Source organism: Tursiops truncatus, chromosome 3, assembly GCF_011762595.2.
Source record: "Tursiops truncatus isolate mTurTru1 chromosome 3, mTurTru1.mat.Y, whole genome shotgun sequence".
NCBI lineage: Eukaryota > Metazoa > Chordata > Mammalia > Artiodactyla > Delphinidae > Tursiops > Tursiops truncatus.
In genome coordinates, this window is record NC_047036.1 from 83,341,032 (window position 1) to 83,361,276 (window position 20,245).

A 20,245-nucleotide genomic window follows, 5' to 3' on the forward strand; every position below is an offset into this window, starting at 1 on the left:
AACTACAGTCGTCACCCCCTCAGCCACAGTTTCCCTTCCCGCATTTTCAGTTACCCGAGGTCAACTGAGGTCCGAAAATACTATTTTTATTATTATTTTTATTGGAGTAAAATTGCTTTACGATGTTGTGTTAGTTTCTGCTGTACAATGAAGTGAATCAGCTATATGTATACATATATCCCCATATCCCCTCCCTCTTGCATCTGCCTCCCACCCTCCCTATCCCACCCATCTAGGTCGTCACAGAGCACTGAGCTGAGTTCCCTGTGCTATACAGCAGGTTCCCACTAGCTATCTGTTTTACACATGGTAGTGTATTTATCTCAAACCTAGTCTCCCAAGTTCATCCCACCCTCCCCTCCCCACCGTGTCCTCATGTCCATTCTTTATGTCTACGCCTCTGTTCCTGCTTTACAAGTAGGTTCATCTGTACCATTTTTCTAGATTCCACATATATGCGTTAATATATGATATTTGTTTTTCTCTTTCTGGCTTACTTCACTCTGTATGACAGACTCTAGGTCCATCCACATCTCTTCCAATGACCCGATGTCGTTCCTTTTTATGGCCAAGTAATATTCCATTGTTTATATGTGCTACGTCTTCTTTATCCATTCATCTGTCGATGGACATTTGGGTTGCTTCCATGTCCTGGCTATTGTAAATGGTGCTGCAATGAACATTGGGGTACATGTGTCCTTTTGAATTATGGTTTTCTTAGGGTATATGCCCAGTAGTGGGATTGCTGCATCATATGGTAGTTCTATTTTTAGTTTTTTAAGGAACCTCCATACTGTTCTCCATAGTGGCTGTAACAATTTACATTCCCACCAAGAGTGCAAGAGGGTTCCCTTTTCTCCACACCCTCTCCAGCATTTATTGTTTGTAGACTTTTTGATGATGGCCATTCTTACTGGTGTGAAGTTATATGAGATCCAAAAATATTAAATGGAAAATTCCAGAAATAATTCATATGTTTAAGATTGCACAGCTATTCTGAGTAGCGTGATGAAATCTCATGCTGTCTAGATCTGACGTACCTGTTAGTTGCTCAGCCGCCATCTTGGTTACTGGATCGACTGTGGACGTATCACTGTGTTCAGGTAATTTATTTTACTTCATAATGGTCCCAAAGTGGAAAAGTAGCAGTGCTGGCAATTCAGATATACCAAAGAGAGGCCATAAAGTGCTTCCTTTAAGTGAAAAGGTGAAAGTTCTCAATAAAGGAAAAAAATCATATGCTCAGTTGCTAAGGTCTACAGCAAGAATGAATCTTCTATTCGTGAAATTGTAAGAAGGAGAAAGAAACTTGCTGGTTTTGCTGTCACACCTCACACTGCAAAAGTTATGGTCACAGTTGCGTGATAAGTGCTTAGTTAAGATGGAAAGGCATTAAATTTGTACAATAAGATATTTTGAGAGGGAGACCCCATTCACATAACTTTTGTTACGTATATTGTTATAATTGCTCTGTTTTATTATTAGTTGTTATTGGTAATCTCTTTTTATGCCTAGTTTGTAAATTAAACTTTATCATAGGTATGTATGTATAGGAAAAAATATAGTACATATAGGATCCGGTACTATCGAAGTTTTCAGGCATCCACTGGTGATCTTGAAACGTATGCTGCGGATAAGCGGGACTACTGTATTTGCTACAGTTAACTTTGCTACAGTTAGCTACAGCCCAGTTAACTTCCTGTAAAGCATACACGTTACTTTTACTTAATAAGAAAGGAGATCCATTTTCATTGTTTCTTTACTCTCCTTATAATGAAGAAAATGTTTGCGTGTACCATAACCTGCATATTTACATCTCTCCATTAGACTTGCTTGGCTGTCATCCCAATGCCTGTTCCTGTTTCTAGGGTGTATTTCTGTTTTTAGGGTTGTTTTAGTTTGCCTACGGTAAGCTGAGAACCCAGAGGGGAAATTTTCAGTTATTTCTGCTGGAGTTTTCCTGAGTTGCTAACAATGCCCTTATTTGTCATCTAGCCACTGTGCAAACTGACTTTGACGAGGATTGCTGAGACTTCAGCTTGTCTTAATTTTTCGTATAGAAGTATCTTAGCCATCTTTGGATCTTTTCCCCAAAAATCTCTTATGACTGGTGCAGCTTACTTTTTCATACTTTCTGATGTAAAAGCAAATTTGTCTTTTTTATGCACAACTGTAGAATTGTTCATTCTGTGGCAAAGACTCAAAATGATATCAATTTTTACCTTTGAGGCTTGGTGATATATCTGAAAAATGGACAGACTGGCAAAAAAATTAAAAATAAAATTTTATTTGGTTGCAAATGGAAAAGGCAAAATAGCCTGTTTAGCTTAAATCTGCATTCACTATTCCTCTGTAGCTGCTAGTTTTAATAAAAAACAGCTGAAGCAATGGAAAATGGTGGAGGAGGGCTCTGTTGAGTGTGTGATTGGACCTTTTAGAAATTACAGAGATTCTCAAAACATTTTTTACCTAAAGGCTTTTAGTATTCCATTCATACAAATTTAGACACACAATCAGAGTTTATAACAACCCTCTGTGTAGTTGGTTCTTCCATGAAAACTTTGTGCTAACACGCCTCTTTATGTGGGCTGTTTAATGAATAACTTCCCATCCACAGTCTGCATTCAGTGTACCTGGGAAGTCTTGTTGCCCCTTCTCAATATTTGCCTCATACTTACCATGCCTCATACTCATTCTATCAGTGTTTTGTTTTGAAGTCAGTCACTGTTACAGGGTTAGTATATTTATTTCCTCTGACCATTTCCTAGATTGAGTGTTTAGGTTTATGTAAGTTATATATTGAGAATCTACTGTGTACACACAATGCCTTGACTTTGAACCAAATTAGGTAGTAGGTGGCTCTTAAGGATAACAGTTAATGTTCAGAATATGAATTTTCTTTTAGTTAAATATTCCATTCTCTTTGCTTTGTGTACATATAACCAACGGTATCATGGAGTTGGGTTGTCATGATAGTTTTATCATCGGTTTGACAACTTGATAATAGTCATATGCTATTATTGATGTACTAGTCAAGAAACTTTGAAATTATTTTTCTAAAAAGAGATAAAGAATCTTTGCAAGTAAATAATTTCACTCAATGTTTGAAGAAGTATGTGAATATAAGGCCTTAGGATGTTCAAGTCAGCCTATATGTGAGGGTTTCCGAATAATTGCTCTAGATTTGTTCAAACCCTTATGACATTGATAGTGTCAGAAATGAAAGGAGCAATGCAAACAGTATGGAAACTGAGAAAAAAATCTAAGTTGGTTCAGTTACACTCACCTCCCCCCCGTTTTTTAATTATCACCTGGTTTATATTTAAAAATAACTTTTCAATTGCAGACTTCCAAGTTTATCCCAATGTTCTCAGTGCCCTGGGCTATATGTGGATGAACAGTGTATGTTAACAGTACTTTGTAACTATCCTGGGAGTTTTAAAATGTCTTGTTATTTCTGTGAAGTCACAAAAAACGTGACTGCTGAAATATGCAAGAATTAGAGCAAGGTGATAGAATCTGGAACGCCTTATAAAAGCCTGACCTTACACTTCAATTTATTTAACTCTCACTCAAGCTTTTCTTCTCTGAAGTTTGATTGAGCTGTAGTTGGTTTTTGTTGATTAGGATAATTATGCTGGAATGACTTTAAAATCTCTTTGCATGCACTGTTTAGCTTGGGCACTTCTTGTAATCGCTTAGAGAGGGACCAGAGTGTCCTACCCAGAATTCCCAGGGTAGGGCGGTCCGAGGAAACCTCCCGGGAAAGAGCAAGGTGAATTTGGGGAAGCAGTTATCTTTGTTCTGCATGCAGTTCATCTATACAGTGCTGTTAAGGTTGGTCATCACATTGAAAGCTGTACAACTGTAAGGAGCCAGGTCAATCTGAAACCAAACAGCAGAATATGCAATGGAAAGAACGTGGGCCTTGAAATCAGACAGAACTTGGATTTGTATTCTGGGCTTGAACCCTGGCTCTCACACTTGAAGCTCTGTGACCTTGAGCTATCTTTGGGACTCAGTTTTTAAAAATTTATTGTGCAGGATGTAAGCCAGGTAATCACTTAGCACAGTGTATGGTGCAATAGTTACTCATTTTTTTTCCAACTTATGATAAAAAAAACAGACATCTATTCGCCTTTGGAATGTAATTAAGGATGTTTGCGTCATTCATTTTTATTGACTTTTATTGATTTTCTTTTTTTTATAATTAAAGTAATGCCATGGCATGTCACAGACCATGAAAACTCAGTTTAAAAACAGTTTGGGGTGGCTTCCCTGGTGGCGCAGTGGTTAAGAACCCGCCTGCCAATGCAGGGGACCCGGGTTCCAGCCCTTGTCCGGGAAGATATCTCACATGCCTCTGAGCAGCTAAGCCCATGCACCACAACTACTGAGCTTGCGCTGTAGAGCCCACGAGCCACCACTACTGAAGCCTGCGCGCCTAGAGCCCATGCTTTGCAACAAGAGAAGCCACCGCAATGAGAAGTCCTCGCACCGCAACAAAGAGTAGCCCCCAATTGCCACAACTAGAGAAAGCCCGCGCGCAGCAACGAAGACCCAACACAGCCAAAAATAAATAAATAAAATAAATTTAAAAGGAACAGTTTGGGGCATTTTCTTCTGTTATGAAGAAGTTATCCTATCAAGATGTCTTTTATATTTGATATTGTGCAATAGAAGTGATATGGCTGATGTCAAATCTGAATCAAGTTCCCAGGAAGAGTGTCAAGCAGTTGTGCATTTGCTCGTAGCTGATTGCTGAAATGATTTTTTTATCATTTGTATGCTTCATTTTAATGGTGAAGGCAATTTGTAAAAACAATGCATAATCAAACCTGTTTATTAAGATGAAACAGTCTCTAGCCCACTAATTTAAATTTCTTTAAGGACAAACAAAAAAACCCTGCCCTTCCATGACTAAACCACAAAGCATCTTTTATACAGATTGCAAAATTAATGGAATTACATAATTTATAGATAAACTTTTTTTTTTTGCGGTACGCAGGCCTGTCACTGTTGTGGCCTCTCCCATTGCGGAGCACAGGCTCCGGACGCGCAGGCTCAGCAGCCATGGCTCACGGGCCCAGCCACTCCGCGGCATGTGGGATCTTCCTGGACCGGGGAACGAACCCATGTCCCCTGCATTGGCAGGCGGACTCTCAACCACTGCGCCACCAGGGAAGCCCTAGATAAACTTTTAAAAGGCATTTCTAAATTGCTTCCAAGCTTAGACTAATGGGTTAGTTATGATGGGTTACACTTCTTAAATATTTTCTTAATGTTTTCTGATATGTAGTGATAATTAAATGCATGTTCTCTTGGAATCAGTTATCATAGTGTGGCTAAACAGATTAAATTGAAAATCTATTTAGAGGCTAAGTGTTGAGGTAGAAATAAATGTAGGCTAGTCTTGGTTTCAAACAACATTACTTTTAAGTAAGGTATAATAAAGCTTTAGTCCTGAGTCCTTTTTTTGGTTATTAAATCGGCTTCATTTTTAGTATAATTCTAGGGTAAGACTTTTTAACCTTTTCTCTCTTAGTCCTAAATCATTAAGTGAATGTTGTATAGGATCCTAAGAGATTGCAGTGTTTTGTAATTATATAAATCTATGAATTCACTTTTGGAAATATGAAAACAATTGCAAATTTAAAACTGGAGATCATGGTAACTAGCTTTCCTAAGTTACTTCTTATTGACTCTTGTTGGGGTCGGGGATGTGTTTCCTGTGTGATTCCCTGAACAAGTTTTACTTAGAAACTTGATGTCACAGCAGATTTATGAGTTTGCGCCCTGAAATTGCTTATTTTGAGAGTAGCAATTTTCTCCAGGGAATGTTTACCTGGGACTTTTTTCTTTTTTCCCTTGGTGGTACAAGGCAGGAACTTTCTAGACCAAAACAGAATTATTCTAATAAATATAACCTCATTTACAAACTTTAAAAAAATGTCCTGTTAGGTCTAGTTTGTCACAAGGAAAATAATTTTTCCTTTAACATACAAATGAGAGAGCAAAGTTAAATGTAGTAGATAATCTTACTGCAGTGAACATGCTGAGGGCCTATAAGTATGGCTGTTTTCCAATTTGAGTTCCCTAAATGGGGGCAGTAAGTGTAGAAGCCTGTGGTCAGCTGGAATGAATGAGAAAAAAACAGCAGTGACCTTTGCATCAGGGGAAAGACATCATTCTGCTTCTGGCTTTTCACAGCTTACGTTTGTGTTTTTAATGTATGACTGAACCTGAAAGTTCATCTCCAATCTTGATCCACAGGGAAATGGCAGAAATCCTAACCAGCCAAATGATGCAAATTTAAATTTCCTGTGGAGGAAAGGTCAGTAACATTGTGTTCGCTGGGGACAGTCTCAGCACAGCAAGCAATCCTTCTGATTAAAATTCCTGTTGAGAGCTAGTGATTTGTCTGATTGAAAAACTAAATAGGTCCTTAATCACCTAGATAAGATGACATCACCGGGGCATCATAAACTGTTCAGCAGATGAATAACCCCTCTCAAATATCAACTTCATTTTAATACTGAAAAACAAAAACATGAGGCTGCATTTAACAGCAACTATTTATAGTTCTGTGATGTAAGGCCTCCAGTTTCCTTTAATTCCCATTGTTCTCTAAAAATAAAGACCCATTTAACCGAGGAGGAATGACAAGTGATCTTGTGATGGATTTGAGTTATTGTTCAATGTGTAAGACTAGGGAGAGTACCGCGATAGCGTGTCAGCACTGCTGGAAACCTCTGGTGTGCTGTGGCGCCCGCTGCCTTGCCCGCTATAGATACCTGTTTGTACACTGGTACTGTCGGGAAAATGACACTCTTGTGGCTGCTTTTCCAATGGAAACATAGCCCTTTTTTAAGATGAGCACACAACCTGCATATCTAGTTGGTAACAAGTGACCGACCTAATGAATTAGGTCAGTATGGAGAAGATTCAGCTCCCCTCCCCCATCCTTAAAGTTCCTGTTTTAAATTTTTTTAATTAATTAATTATTTATTTATTTAAATAAATTTATTTATTTATTTTTTATTTCTGGCTGCGTTGGGTCTTTGTTGCTGCGCACAGGCTTCCTCTAGTTGCGGCGAGTCAGCAGGGGGCTACTCTTAATTGTGGTGCGTGGGCTTCTCATTGCAATGACTTCTCGTTGCAGAGAGGCATGTGGACTTCAGTAGTTGTGGCACACGGGCTCAGTATTTGTGGCTCATGGGCTCTAGAGTGCAGACTCAGGAGTTGTGGTGCACGGGCATAGTTGCGCCATGGCATGTGGGATCTTAGTTCCCCAACCAGGGATCGAACCCACGCCCCCTGCATTGGCAGGCGGATTCTTAACCACTGCACCACCAGGGAAGTCCCAAAGTTCCTGTTTTTTAAGTATAGGAGTTTTGTATCTGAATTACCTACATCTAACTAGCACCTTCCTATGAAGTCTCAAGGTAGCCATTATCCTGAATTTAAAATAACCTTGGATGTGCCATTTTACCTAGAGGCCAACAAAAGATGTTACATCCTTGTTAATGTTTCCAATATAGGTTTTTTGACAGTCCCTACTTATAGTTTACTTCTTTCTTTTCTTTTCTCTTTTCTTTTTTATTGGAGTATAGTTGATTTATAATATTGTGTTAGTTTCAGGTATGTAGCATAGTTATTCATTGTTTTTTGCAGAATATATTCCATTATAGGTTATTACAAGATATTGGGTATAATTCCCTGTGCTATCCGGTAAATCCTTGTTACTTATCTATTTATGTATCTATATACAAAACAAAAACAGACTCACAGACATAGAAAACAAACTTATGGTTACCAAAGGGGAGAGGGAATAGGGGAGGGAAAAATCAGGAATATGGGAATAAGAGATACACACTACTTTATTTCTTTAAATAAAGAATTTCTCAATTTTTGTGTGTGGTGTCTGTTGTTTTTCCTTCTTGTAAAACAGAAGAAAGTAATAAAAAAAAGTTAAGAAAAGACACACATGCAGATTAGGTGCATTTCCAGACTCAGTTTGAAATCACATAAGGTGATCATGTCTTCCCTTGCTCCGAGGTATACAAGGAGCTCCTGAGGACAGCTAGAGACTGTGTCTGCTTTCAGAAAGGCCCTGGGAGTCCTTGTTTGAGGCTTCTCATCTTGTCAGTGCTGAAGGGCTGAAGGCTGAAGGAGAATGCAGGGATTTCCTCACAATTGGAATACCCTGACATTTTGTCTTTAATCTCTTTTTCAATGTGAACTCTGTCAGATGATCTGAGAAGACACTCAATTACAGTCTGAATTGCTATCCAGTGTCTAAAACTGCTCAAGAAAAGGGCTTTCTTTTTAGGAATAAGATAGTATATGTGTGTTCTGAGCTTTTAGCTTTTCATATGAAATGATAATAAATTGTGCATGAAGCTGAAACACTGAGGATGATGCAGCCTTATTAAGTTGAATTTAGTGGGTGATAAATTCTGATGACTCTGAAATATCGCTCATTCTAAAGTAGGCACACTGGTGCCAGGAAAGTCCTTGATGTGTTTGGCATGGAACTGTGACATTTAGCTATTAGAAACTGGACTGAAATATCTTGAGTAGAGCTGAAGTGGTGAGGGCTAAGTACTTGAATGGTCTCACTTCTAATGCATTTGGGTAGTTCTCCATGTGCCTAATAATAAATTGAGAATTTTGTAGATTTCCTAAATGGTAAATATACAATCTTTATTCAAATGGATTTAGAAGGCTTACTGGTCAGATAATTAAGTTTGGGATATATTTTTAAATATCTAAATTGCACATTTCAGTTATTAGAATACAACCATATATTGTGTGTGAAAATGAACTTAAAATCACAAAGATAACTGAAATGTATGACAAAGGGAGAAACCATTAATGCTTAGTAGGTTTTAAAAAACAAAATAATTTCAAATATTTATTTATTTTGAAGTGGACACATATTGTAGAAAGCAATGAACAAATGAAGACAAATTCACAGACTGAAAGCTTGATAAAAGTTTCTCTGGACAAATAAAATGATAATAAAAATGGAAAAAGAAAACCCCTTTAAACATGTTTGCCAAGCCCAATGGGCAGTTTCGCAGTACTAAGTACTGATAAGGCTGGTGAACCCTGAGAAGGTGCATAGGGCTTTTTCTCATCATTCATATAGAATTAGCTACAGATGATTTTGTCTTGAGTGATAATCACAGCCTCAGTTTTAACCCCAAGTTCCATAATATCCACTTTCAAAGGCCTTGATATTGTGAAATTATTTCAATTTAGTACTAGATGTTTTTTCATTAGTGAGTCTTCACATTTGAGAGAGAGAGAGAGAGATGAAAAAAATCAAAACTGCTTTATCTGCTTGGTGGTCATAAGCACTTTGCGTCCTGATTTGCTTTGCTGACACTAGGGAGGGTTGTGTGTGGGTTACAGACCATGGCACACAGTCTCTCCCTCATATGCTACTCAGACTACATAGGGGTCGCACTAGGACAGCAGGGATGTGCAAGAGTGGATTATTTTCAAGAAGGCTCCAGATGGCATTTTACTTATTTATTTAGAGTTGATTTGGAGATACATCCAGTTTTGATATATCAGACATAGATATAAATAAGCAAAACATAATGATCTGGACCTGTCTTTAGTAATTTGTAAGTTATCCTATTTTTCTATCATGCTTTATAATTTTCTACAATTTATTCTGGAAGAGTCTAGAAAAATCACATCTCTTATACATAACATAAAAAATACCCAACATTATTAATCGAATATGTTATTAGGCTGAATTTACCACACACATAGGGGAACTAAAAATTTAAATGTTTAATAGTAAGCTTAAAAATATTTACCAAGGTCAGTATTTTTTTTTTTTTGCTGTACGCGGGCCTCTCACTGTTGTGGCCTCTCCCGTTGCGGAGCACAGGCTCCGGACGCGCAGGCTCAGCGGCCATGGCTCATGGGCCTAGTTGCTCCGCGGCATGTGGGATCTTCCCGGACCGGGGCACGAACCCGTGTCCCCTGCATTGGCAGGCAGACTCTCAACCACTACACCACCAGGGAAGCCCCATGGTCAGTATTTTAAAAGCACTGACTCTTAGTCTCCCAAGGCAATAGAAATAAAAGCAAAAGTAAACAACTGGGACCTAATCAAACTTACAAGCTTTTGCACAGCAAAGGAAACCATAAACAAAACGAAAAGACAACCTATGGACTGGGAGAAAATATTTGCAAATTATGCTACAGACAAGGGATTAATTTCCAAAATATACAGCTCATACAACTCAATAACAATAACAAAAAAAAAAAAACAGTTAAAAATGGGTAGAAGACCTAAATAGACATTTCTCCAAAGAAGACATACAGATGGCCAAGAGGCCCATGAAAAGATGCTCAACATCACTAATTATTAGAGAAATGCAAGTCAAAACTACCATGAGGTATCACCTAACACCGGTCAGAATGACCATCATCAAAAAATCTACAAACAGGGCTTCCCTGGTGGCGCAGTGGTTGAGAGTTCGCCTGCCGATGCAGTGGACACGGGTTCGTGCCCCAGTCTGGGAAGATCCCACATGCCGCGGAGCGGCTGGGCCCGTGAGCCATGGCCGCTGAGCCTGCGCGTCTGGAGGCTGTGCTCCGCAACGGGAGAGGCCACAACAGTGAGAGGCCCGTGTACCGCAAAAAAAAAAAAAAAAAAAAAAAAAAATCTACAAACAATTAATGCTGGAGAGGGTGTGGAGAGAAGGGAACCCTCTTGCACTGTTGGTGGGAATGTAAATTGTTGCAGCCACTATGGAGAACAGTATGGAGGTTCCTTAAAAAACTAAAAATAGAACTACCATATGCCCCAGCAATCCCACTACTGGGCATATACCCTGAGAAAACCATAATTCAAAAATAGTCATGCACCACAATGTTCACTGCGGCTCTATTTACAATAGCCAGGACATGGAAGCAACCTAAGTGTCCATTGACAGATGAATGGATAAAGAAGATGTGGCACATACATACAATGGAATATTACTCAGCCATAAAAAGAAACGAAATTGAGTTATTTGTAGTGGGGTGGATGGACCTAGAGTCTGTCATACAGAGTGAAGTAAGTCAGAAAGAGAAAAACAAATACCGTATGCTAACACATATATATGGAATCTAAAAAAACAAACACAAAAATGGTCATGAAGAATCTACGGGCAGGACAGGAATAAAGATGCAGACGTAGAGAATGGACTTGAGGAAACGGGGAGGGGGAAGGGTAAGCTGGGACGAAGTGAGAGAGTGGCATGGACATATATACACTACCAAATGTAAAATACGTAGTGTGAAGCAGCCACATAGCACAGCGAGATCAGCTCGGTGCTTTGTGACCACCTAGAGGGGTGGGATAGGGAGGCTGGGCGGGAGATGCAAGAGGGAGGAGATATGGGGATATATGTATAGGTATAGCTGATTCACTTTTTTTTACAGCAGAAACTAACCCACCATCATAAAGCAATCATACTCCAATAAAGATGTTAAAAATAAATAAATAAAGTTTCCCTCAACAACAACAAAAAATGTCTACAAATAACAAGTGCTGGAGAGGGTGTGAAGAAAAAGGAACCCTTCCACACTGTTGGTGGGAATGTAAATTGTTGCAGCCACTATGGAAAAAAGTATGGATATTCCTTAAAAAACTAAAAATAGAGTTACCGTATTATCCAGCAATCCCACTCCTGGGCATATATCTGGAGAAAACACTAATTTGAAAGCGTACATGCACACCGATGATCATAGCAACATTATTTACGATAGCCAGTATATGGAAGCAACCTAAATGTCCACTGACAGATGAATGGATAAAGAAGATGTGGTATATATATATATATATATATATATACATATATATATATGTATATATACAATGGAATACTACTCAGCTGTAAAAAAGAATTAATTAATGCTATTTGCAGTAACGTGGATGGACCTAGAGATTATCATACCAAGTGAAGTAAGTTGGAAAGAGAAAGACAAATACCATATGATAATACTTATATGTGGAATCTAAAATATGATACAAATGAACTTTTTTACAAAACAGAAACAGCCTCACAGACGTGGAAAAGAGACTTATGGCTACCAAAGGGGAAAGGGGGTTGGGGAGGGATAAATTAGGAGTTTGGGATTAGCAGATCCAAACTATTAAATACTATATATAAAATAAACAACAAGGTCCTACTGTATAGCACAGGGAACTATATTCAATATCCTCTAGTAAACCATAATGGAAAAGAATATGAAAAAGCATATGTATATATATCTGAATCACTTCACTGTACACCAGAAACTAACACAACATTGTAAATCAACTATAGTTCAATTAAAAAATAAAAAAATAAAAGCACTGACCCTTTATATCAGGGATACCCTCCCTTTTAGATATCAGGGATATCTAAAACTGCAAAACCGCTTCCAACTGTCCCAGTACACTTTCTTTGCTTTATTTTTTTCTCTCAGTTTTTTTGTATATCTAACATATTAAATATCTAACTTATTCTGTTTATTTTCTATTTCTATCAGAATGTAAACTCCATGAAGGTAGGGATTCGTCTCTTTTGCTCAGTGCTATATCTCCATTGCCTAGAACAGAGCCTGGTGCACCACATAAACATTTGTTGAATAAATAAATTAATTAATTTTAAAAGATACAATATTCATTCATCAGATATTTATTAAGCAGACACTGTGTGATTCTGCCTCATATAAGTAAGTACCTATCTTGGTTTGTGAGTGTATCCATTTACTTAACACTTTATTAAATGTGCAATTCCAAGCACCCTCTTGGAATCATGATGTACCTGGCCAAATTAGACCATGCTTTCTGTCACTTGACAATTTTGAGAGGCTGTTAAGGTGTTGGGGGCACATGCCTGAGCTTAAAAGCTGGATCCACCACTTAACTAACTGTGTCATTTTGAGCATGTTGTTTAGCCTTTTTGTACCTCAGAGTGTGCATCTGGAAAGTTGGGCTGTGGTGAGGATGAAATGAGATAATACAAGTAAAGTGCCTAGAATAGTGCCTGGCACATAGTATGTGCTCGTTGGTGTTTGTGTTGGTGTGTGATCTACCTAGATCAAAACAATTTCTATACCTAGCTTGTTTTTGCATTTGTATGTATTCAGAAATAATGTCTAATATTTTTCTCACACTGGAAGCAAGTGGCAGATTGAATAGAAAATATATTCAATGCACTAGCACGTTTTTTCAGATGTTCGACATTGGTTTGGTTTTTAAAATTAAGTACTGTGTCATTCACACTCTCCAATATTTTTGCCTCATTGGGGTAGGAAAAATAATGATGATTAAATATTATCTAATTATCTTAGCCCAGTGTTGCTTTCACTCTCTGAGTGAGCCAGGGATTATGTACACTATGTTTCAGAAACATAAAGCATAGAAGGATAACTGAAAACTAAAGGATAGAAGTTTGTGAATTCAAGAAAAATTCAGGGGGACAGTTTTCAAGTGCATCATCCCCTGGGGATAGGTAGTCTGGCAAGGTGCTACTGGGGGATAGAAAGTAGGACAAGAAACCAGAGGCTCTGAGGACTCCAAGTCGTGATGGAATCTCCACTGTACTCTTGCTTTCTGGTAATGGGATCTTGAAACAGTCCCCTGACTTTTTAGAGAAGAAGAAAAGTGTGATGAGTGAGTGCTGTGTAGACAGAGACCTCAGTTTGAATCCCACTGATCTCAGAGAGACAGCTGTGAGTGGTCCTGAAGAGAGATCTTAGTTCCCTGCCCAGGAATTGAACCTGGGTAGCCTGGATAAAAAGCAGGAATCCTAGTCACTAGACCACCAGGGGCTGGAGGCTAGAAGCAAAGTGGCCCTGGCTCTTTCCCCCATTTGAAAGCAAGAATGTTTCAAGGAGGCAAAAACTGTAAAAACAGGTACAAAGATTATTATTAAAGACACAGCACAATGTATGGGAGAGCACACAGAGAAACGGTTTAGGACTGAAGCTAGGCAGAGATACACACCCGGAGAGGAGTGTGGGCGTCCTGAATGAGGAGCGCAGGAAAGAGGTGATTTAAATCACTTACATAGGACGGTCCTTCCGGGTCTTTGTTTACTTTGGCCAATTGTTTGTTTCTTTTTTCCCACATGTGGCCTGTTCTAGGATCCTCCCCAACACGCTTGCGCAAATTTTTGCTAAGATGGATCCCACCGCAGAGGCCTGTGGGTGCATGTCCACACTTATTATGGGGTGGCGCCCTCTCCCTTTTTGACCCCCAGGGAGCCTTCCTGCGCATGGGCAGACAGGCAAGTTTTCCTTGACCTCAGGAGTGGTCATCTTATCTCTTTACTTGAGCAGAGCTCAGCTTCTGCCACTAGCTTTGTCTTGGAGTGTCTGGGTGAGAACACAGCTTCAGTTTTACTCCACTTGACAGACTCCAGCTGTCCAGCCCAGGGGCCCATCTATCTCCTACCTCAACACTGCTAATTAATTACTTGAGGATTTGGGGCCAAATTGCTGAGTCTCTCTTGTCTTAATTTTCTCATCTGTATATTGGCCATAAAAGAATCTCTCTCACAGCACTGGTGAGACAAGACATAAATTAAGTCACTTTGTACTGTGCTTGGTACATGAAAAACGCACAGTACATTGTTGTCGCTATAATGATGGGTAATACCAGCATCTACCTTAAAAGATTTAGGGGCTAAATGAGATATCAGAAGCACCGAGCACATAGTACATGTTTTTAAAATGTTCTTACCTACTTCCTTTTTTGGCTTTCCTCAAAATGGGTGTAATTCTCATCCTTCCCTGGAGAGTAATTCCACCTTCTGCTCCCTTTTCTCCTCTCCAGCAGCTTCTCCTCACACAGCCTCCGTTGAGTGATGCTCACACAGTGCATCTGCCCACGTGTCTTGCTTCATGTTCACGAAATGCGAAATTCAGAGGAGGATGGCAAAATGGGCCATTTAGCGAATGCTAATCTTTTTGAGCTTTTCCACTGAAAATATACCCATCTACATCCCTCTCTTCTTCTCAAAGATGATCATATCTCCTCAGTACTTAAATCACAGAATCCTGATGCTAAATAGAATGGCAGAAAACTGAGGGCCTGAGGGCCAGTGTAGTCCAGAGATATTTTGCTTCACTGTCCAGGGTTGGCTTACGTGGTGTTTTTAAAATTTTGAATTAGTCAATAATATTTTTAAAAGTCAGACATTTCAACTTAAAACAAAGACATACAGACTCACACGTATTTCTGGCTACTCTGGCAAAGTGGGATGGTCTGACAACCCTAAGCCCAGATTCTCCTAGGAGACAATGGTCTGGAGTAGAACAGCAGCTGCCCTTTACTTTAGTGTCCTATGGTTAGACCGAGTCCCCCACCACTGTCTTCCTTTATTCCTTTATTTATCTACATAGCTCCTGCTCACATAATAGTCCAGTTATCTCCATGCACAGATATGGGACCTGAAGCCAATCTAGGCTTAGGGCTACTTACAGATTGAAAAGTGAGTTGGTAACTGAATGAAGATGAGAATTCTAGCTTTTGGATTCTTGGATCCCTGTTCTTCTTAATCACCTTAGTTAAATTCATGGAAGATCATTACTCAGCTGAGGACAGGTTTTTAATTTTTTTATGACTACTTTTCAAACATCTTGACCCATTCTCTCCCTTGGTTAGAATATGACCAAGTCTCAATGAATTCACTTCAGTCCCATTTCCTTCATTCTGTCTTACAGCTCCCAGCCATTACCCCCTGCACTTGTTTCCAAGTTGTAAGGCACTGGCCTTGCTTGTAGATAATGTTCAGTGAATGTTAGGTGACTCTACTTGATACCATTCATCCAGAGATGGCAAACTCAGATGCTCATCGGAGCCAGGCACTTAACTGTGTGACAGGCTGGGGTGTCCTGGAGACAATCAACCCTGAAGAAAGAGCACAGCCATTCCTCAGCTCTAGTTGTCAGTTGCCATGAGGGATTCCTGACGCTGTTGTATCTTTTGATGCTTTTATTTTTAAGGAGAAGCCCCAAATTTTTATATGAGATCTTCTTGCTTTAAATTTGGCTGTTAATTCACATTTCTAGATAAAACTGTTTTGTCTGAAGAGAACAAAACCTCAACAATCTGTGACCCCTGCCGAGGAGAACTCCAAGTGAAAAAAATGAACAGCTGACGAATACAACTCCTCCTACTAGAGGGGCAGAAAGAGCACAAGCTTTGGTTTTAGGCAAACTTGGATTTGAATCTCAGTTCTCCTATTACTCATATGTGATAGTGCCCAAATTACTTCATCTCTGAGTTTCAAAACCCTCATCTGAAGCATGCCTTTAATAATACCTTAGGGTGTTGATGTGAGGACCAAAGTGAGAATGTAGGTACAACGCTTGGCACAGAATAGGTACTGCGAAGATCTCAACTCCATTTTTTTCTCTGTTGCTACCCTCTTGGTTTTCGTAGGATGGTGCATTTGAATTTACATCTATGTACTTGTTTCTTTGTTTCTATCTCAGAGTACCGTGAAAGTGGTGAGTTGAAAACTGCTCCTACTATTTTAGCTCCATCATATCCAGGACTGAAAATGATTCTTTAGAAAGAGATAAGCTGTATTAACAGTTACTTGGTACAATTAAAAGACATTTCAAACAAGCTGTTGTTAATGGTGTTAAAACAGGTATCAGCAATTAAATACATTCAAATATGGTATTACAAGGGAACCATTCACTGAGAGAAAATAAATATGCTATGTTCCCAAGTAATATTTCAGTTAAAACAGCACATACGTATCAGAACAACCCAGAAATGCTGACAAATTTAGATGTTCCACTTTATTTTTAGACACAGTTCAATACTCATGGCAAAAAGACTTACAGCTTTTTTTTTTTTCTGGAAAAATTAAGATATTCCCTATTGGATTTTTATGAACTTTGAGAGAATTCTAAATGCCTTTTTGAGTAATGAACGCTTTAAATGGAGGAATGACAAAAGAGATGCCCACCTCCTGTGTTGCTGTCACCTCTGGCAGCTGTGGGTAAGGCTGGGGGAGGAAGTGAAATGAAGTAACTATAAACAGAATTATGGGATTAAAGCCTCTACCTATCAACTCTGTTATCATCCAATTAGAAATTCTTTGATTGTAACAATCCTTTGGCTAATGACAAAGAAAAGAATGGAGTCAGAGGTCACCAAACCAAACTTACCCCATACTGAGATGGTGCCATTGGTAGTGAATCTTCTCCCTATCCATTTCCCTGTTCTTGCTTCCCTCTCTCTCTCTCTCTCTCTCTCTCTCTTTCTCTCTCTCTCTCTCTCTCTCTCTCTCTTTCTTTCTCTCTTATCTGATGATATAGAATGGCTTTCCTTCTCTTTGCCCTTAGATTTGCCCTTAACAAAGGAGGGGTGATTCTAGATACATCTTTTTTTTTTTTTTTTAATGCATGGCAAGTTTTAAGTTCCCTAGGTAGTTCTAAATTTAGGGGAAATGTTCCCATGGAAAAGATAAAATATATTTGATAAAAATCTTTTTATATATTTTCCTATAATTTCTCTCATAGCTTAGAAGTGGTCTAAGAGTTTTGTGATGTACCCGTTGCTAGGGAAACTTGCTTTTTAGTGAGCAGCAATTTTCCAAAGCAGATGCATTTCCTCTCTTACTAATGAGTGTGTAAATGGTACCTCTATTTCTTTTTGCCTCCATATTTTGGAAACAACTTGAACTGTTTGCTTAGGACAGCAGACATCTGCTTTATAAAATTGAAGCAGATAGACTCCTAGAATGTCTTATTTATATGCAACTTGTGCTGCATATTTCCTAAGCATATTTGCTGTTTTGCACTTTCTTGTTAGAAGACATTTTACACCTGTTAATAGCAGAAATAATTGCTTGGATTAAAAAAATGTCCTCTCTAAAAGGTTTAACTATGTTTGGTCACATTGTGTATTTAATTCCCACCAATCTAACGGTAGAGAGGGGAACTTTTCCTGGTTTGGGCTGGGAAGCAGGCTGGAAGTCGTGCTGCATAATAGCAAACCGAATATTGTTATGCTAAGTTGAGTGGGAGCAAGGCTATTTCAGAGGCAATAACGTTTCCTTCCAGTTCACTGATCCACTAATTTCTATTCACTTTAAACTGCTCTTGTATTTTTCAGAGAAAAAAAGCTATTTTCTACCATTTGCGCTGTTCTAATCTTTTTGGCTTTGAACAGAATCTGCCTGGATAACAAGGAGGAATGGTCACTCTGCTGCTTTTATGGACAGCTGGTAATGGGTCCAAACACATGCAAATAAGGAGTATAGATATTTCCATAAAAGGTGGAGCCACATGCCCTCTAATTATGCTCTCTGATTTTAGATGGGGGAGAAAGATAGATTTAAGGAATTAAAAAAGGAAAAGGCCAGAAAAAGAGGGCAGCAGCTTGAATAATGTAAAGGATTATCTGAGCAAAAGACAATGTACTTGCATTTTTTTTTAGTAGCTCCCTCCCTGAAAGAGTCCTTGAAAAGTTTCTAAATTTGGTGGCTTTTTATAGTACCACTGAAATGAAAGAGTATTATTCTGCTGATTTGTTTAAGTTTATAAGAATTTCTCTTCTGATATGCTTATACAAGATTATACATGACTTTTTCTTTTTGTTAAATCATTAACTCATTTTTTTCTTGGAAGTTTTGTACCTCTTGACAATCTTCCTTAAAGGGGTTAAAGCTGTATTAACATTGGGCACATTATGTGAATAGCTTTAGATTTCCATTAATTCAACTTGAAGTTTTTTTTTTTTTTGAGTAAATAATATACCTCTTAACATAGTTTAAAGCTGAATTGGCTTTCTGGTTGTGGCATGTGTAAGGGAGAATGGAAAGGAATTTGTTATTTTTCTAATATATCTTTACAAGAATTATCAAGAGGATTCTAATGTACACAGAACGAGAGGCAAATTTTCCAAGTTATCTTTTTTTAATAGTCCTTTTTTAATGAAAATGCAAAAACCCAAGGATGCCTTATTTAGATACCATCTGAAATGTGCCCTCCAAAATGTGATTTGAATTCACATCAGAGAAAGCTCTTAACAGGCCAACTTTTGACAGCTAACTTCTTCTTTGTACCAAGTGTATAGCAATTATGGAAGCAGATCAATTTTATGCCAGAATACTGTGTTGTAATTTGGGTCAGTGCCACAGAGTACAAAGAACACCAACTGAGGGATCATAGGACCCCAGCTATGCCAACAAGCAGCTGCGTGACCTCAGGCAAGGCCCTTCACTCCACAGAGAGGCTGTTTCCTCATCTATTAGATGCAGATAGCAAGGCTTTCCTTACTTATCTCAAGAAATTACAGGAGGGTTCTAATAAGATAACAAATTTAGTAGCATCCCCATCTTTTCTATTTAGAATTATTTATTAGAATATTATATATTTAGCCTACTTATATGTTTATCTCCCCCACTACATTGTACATTCTTCTAATGCCATTTTTTTTTTTTTTTTTTTTTTTTTGCATTATGCGGGCCTCTCACTGTTGTGGCCTCTCCCGTTGTGGAGCACAGGCTCCGGACGTGCAGGCTCAGCGGCCATGGCTCACAGGCCCAGCTGCTCTGCGGCATGTGGGATCTTCCCGGACCGGGGCACGAACCCGTGTCCCCTGCATTGGCAGGCAGACTCTCAACCACTGCGCCACCAGGGAAGCCCCCTAGTGCCATTTTTCCTTTATATCTCAGTTACTGTAGGATCACATTACATGTTTATGGAATGAACTGTTGCTTTTAAAAAGTAAAGCACCACATAAATACAGGTGTTGGGTGTGATTTTGCATTAGTATTGACAGCACGAGTCAGTTTAAAGATGAAAATTCCTCTGTGAGGTAGTCATTTAACTCCGAGGGCATTGTGTCCTGAATTGATGGGATCCACCTTTTTCTCTGAGTTCAGTGCTATGACCAAGGCCATCATCTACTAAGCCCTGGCTTCCTCAGGAACAAATTCCATAAAACAACTGGTCTCTTTAGTTTATATTTCCTGTCTCATATTGAATGAAGTGCATTCCATGTTGGAATTACATGTTACAAGGAATACAGATAATCCAAATAAAAAATGATTATCAAGCTGTAGACCTTCTAAATAAGGTCCCCAAATACATCCACAAAATCACTGTATTTACAGGACACTTTGCACAAACATGGGCCCCAACAAGTTACTTCGAATTGTAATAGAGGCTTCCTCTGTGGATTTGATGAGGTTATTGCCCCATTTGCCATTCCTGT

General features: G+C 38.8%; 1 protein-coding gene across 6 annotated transcripts in view; it reads left to right on the forward strand.

The window, feature by feature from the left end:
* Positions 1 to 20,245, forward strand: part of MACIR (macrophage immunometabolism regulator) — a 322,019-nt gene that overhangs the window by 26,361 nt on the left and 275,413 nt on the right. The gene's annotated exons all lie outside the window — the stretch shown is intronic.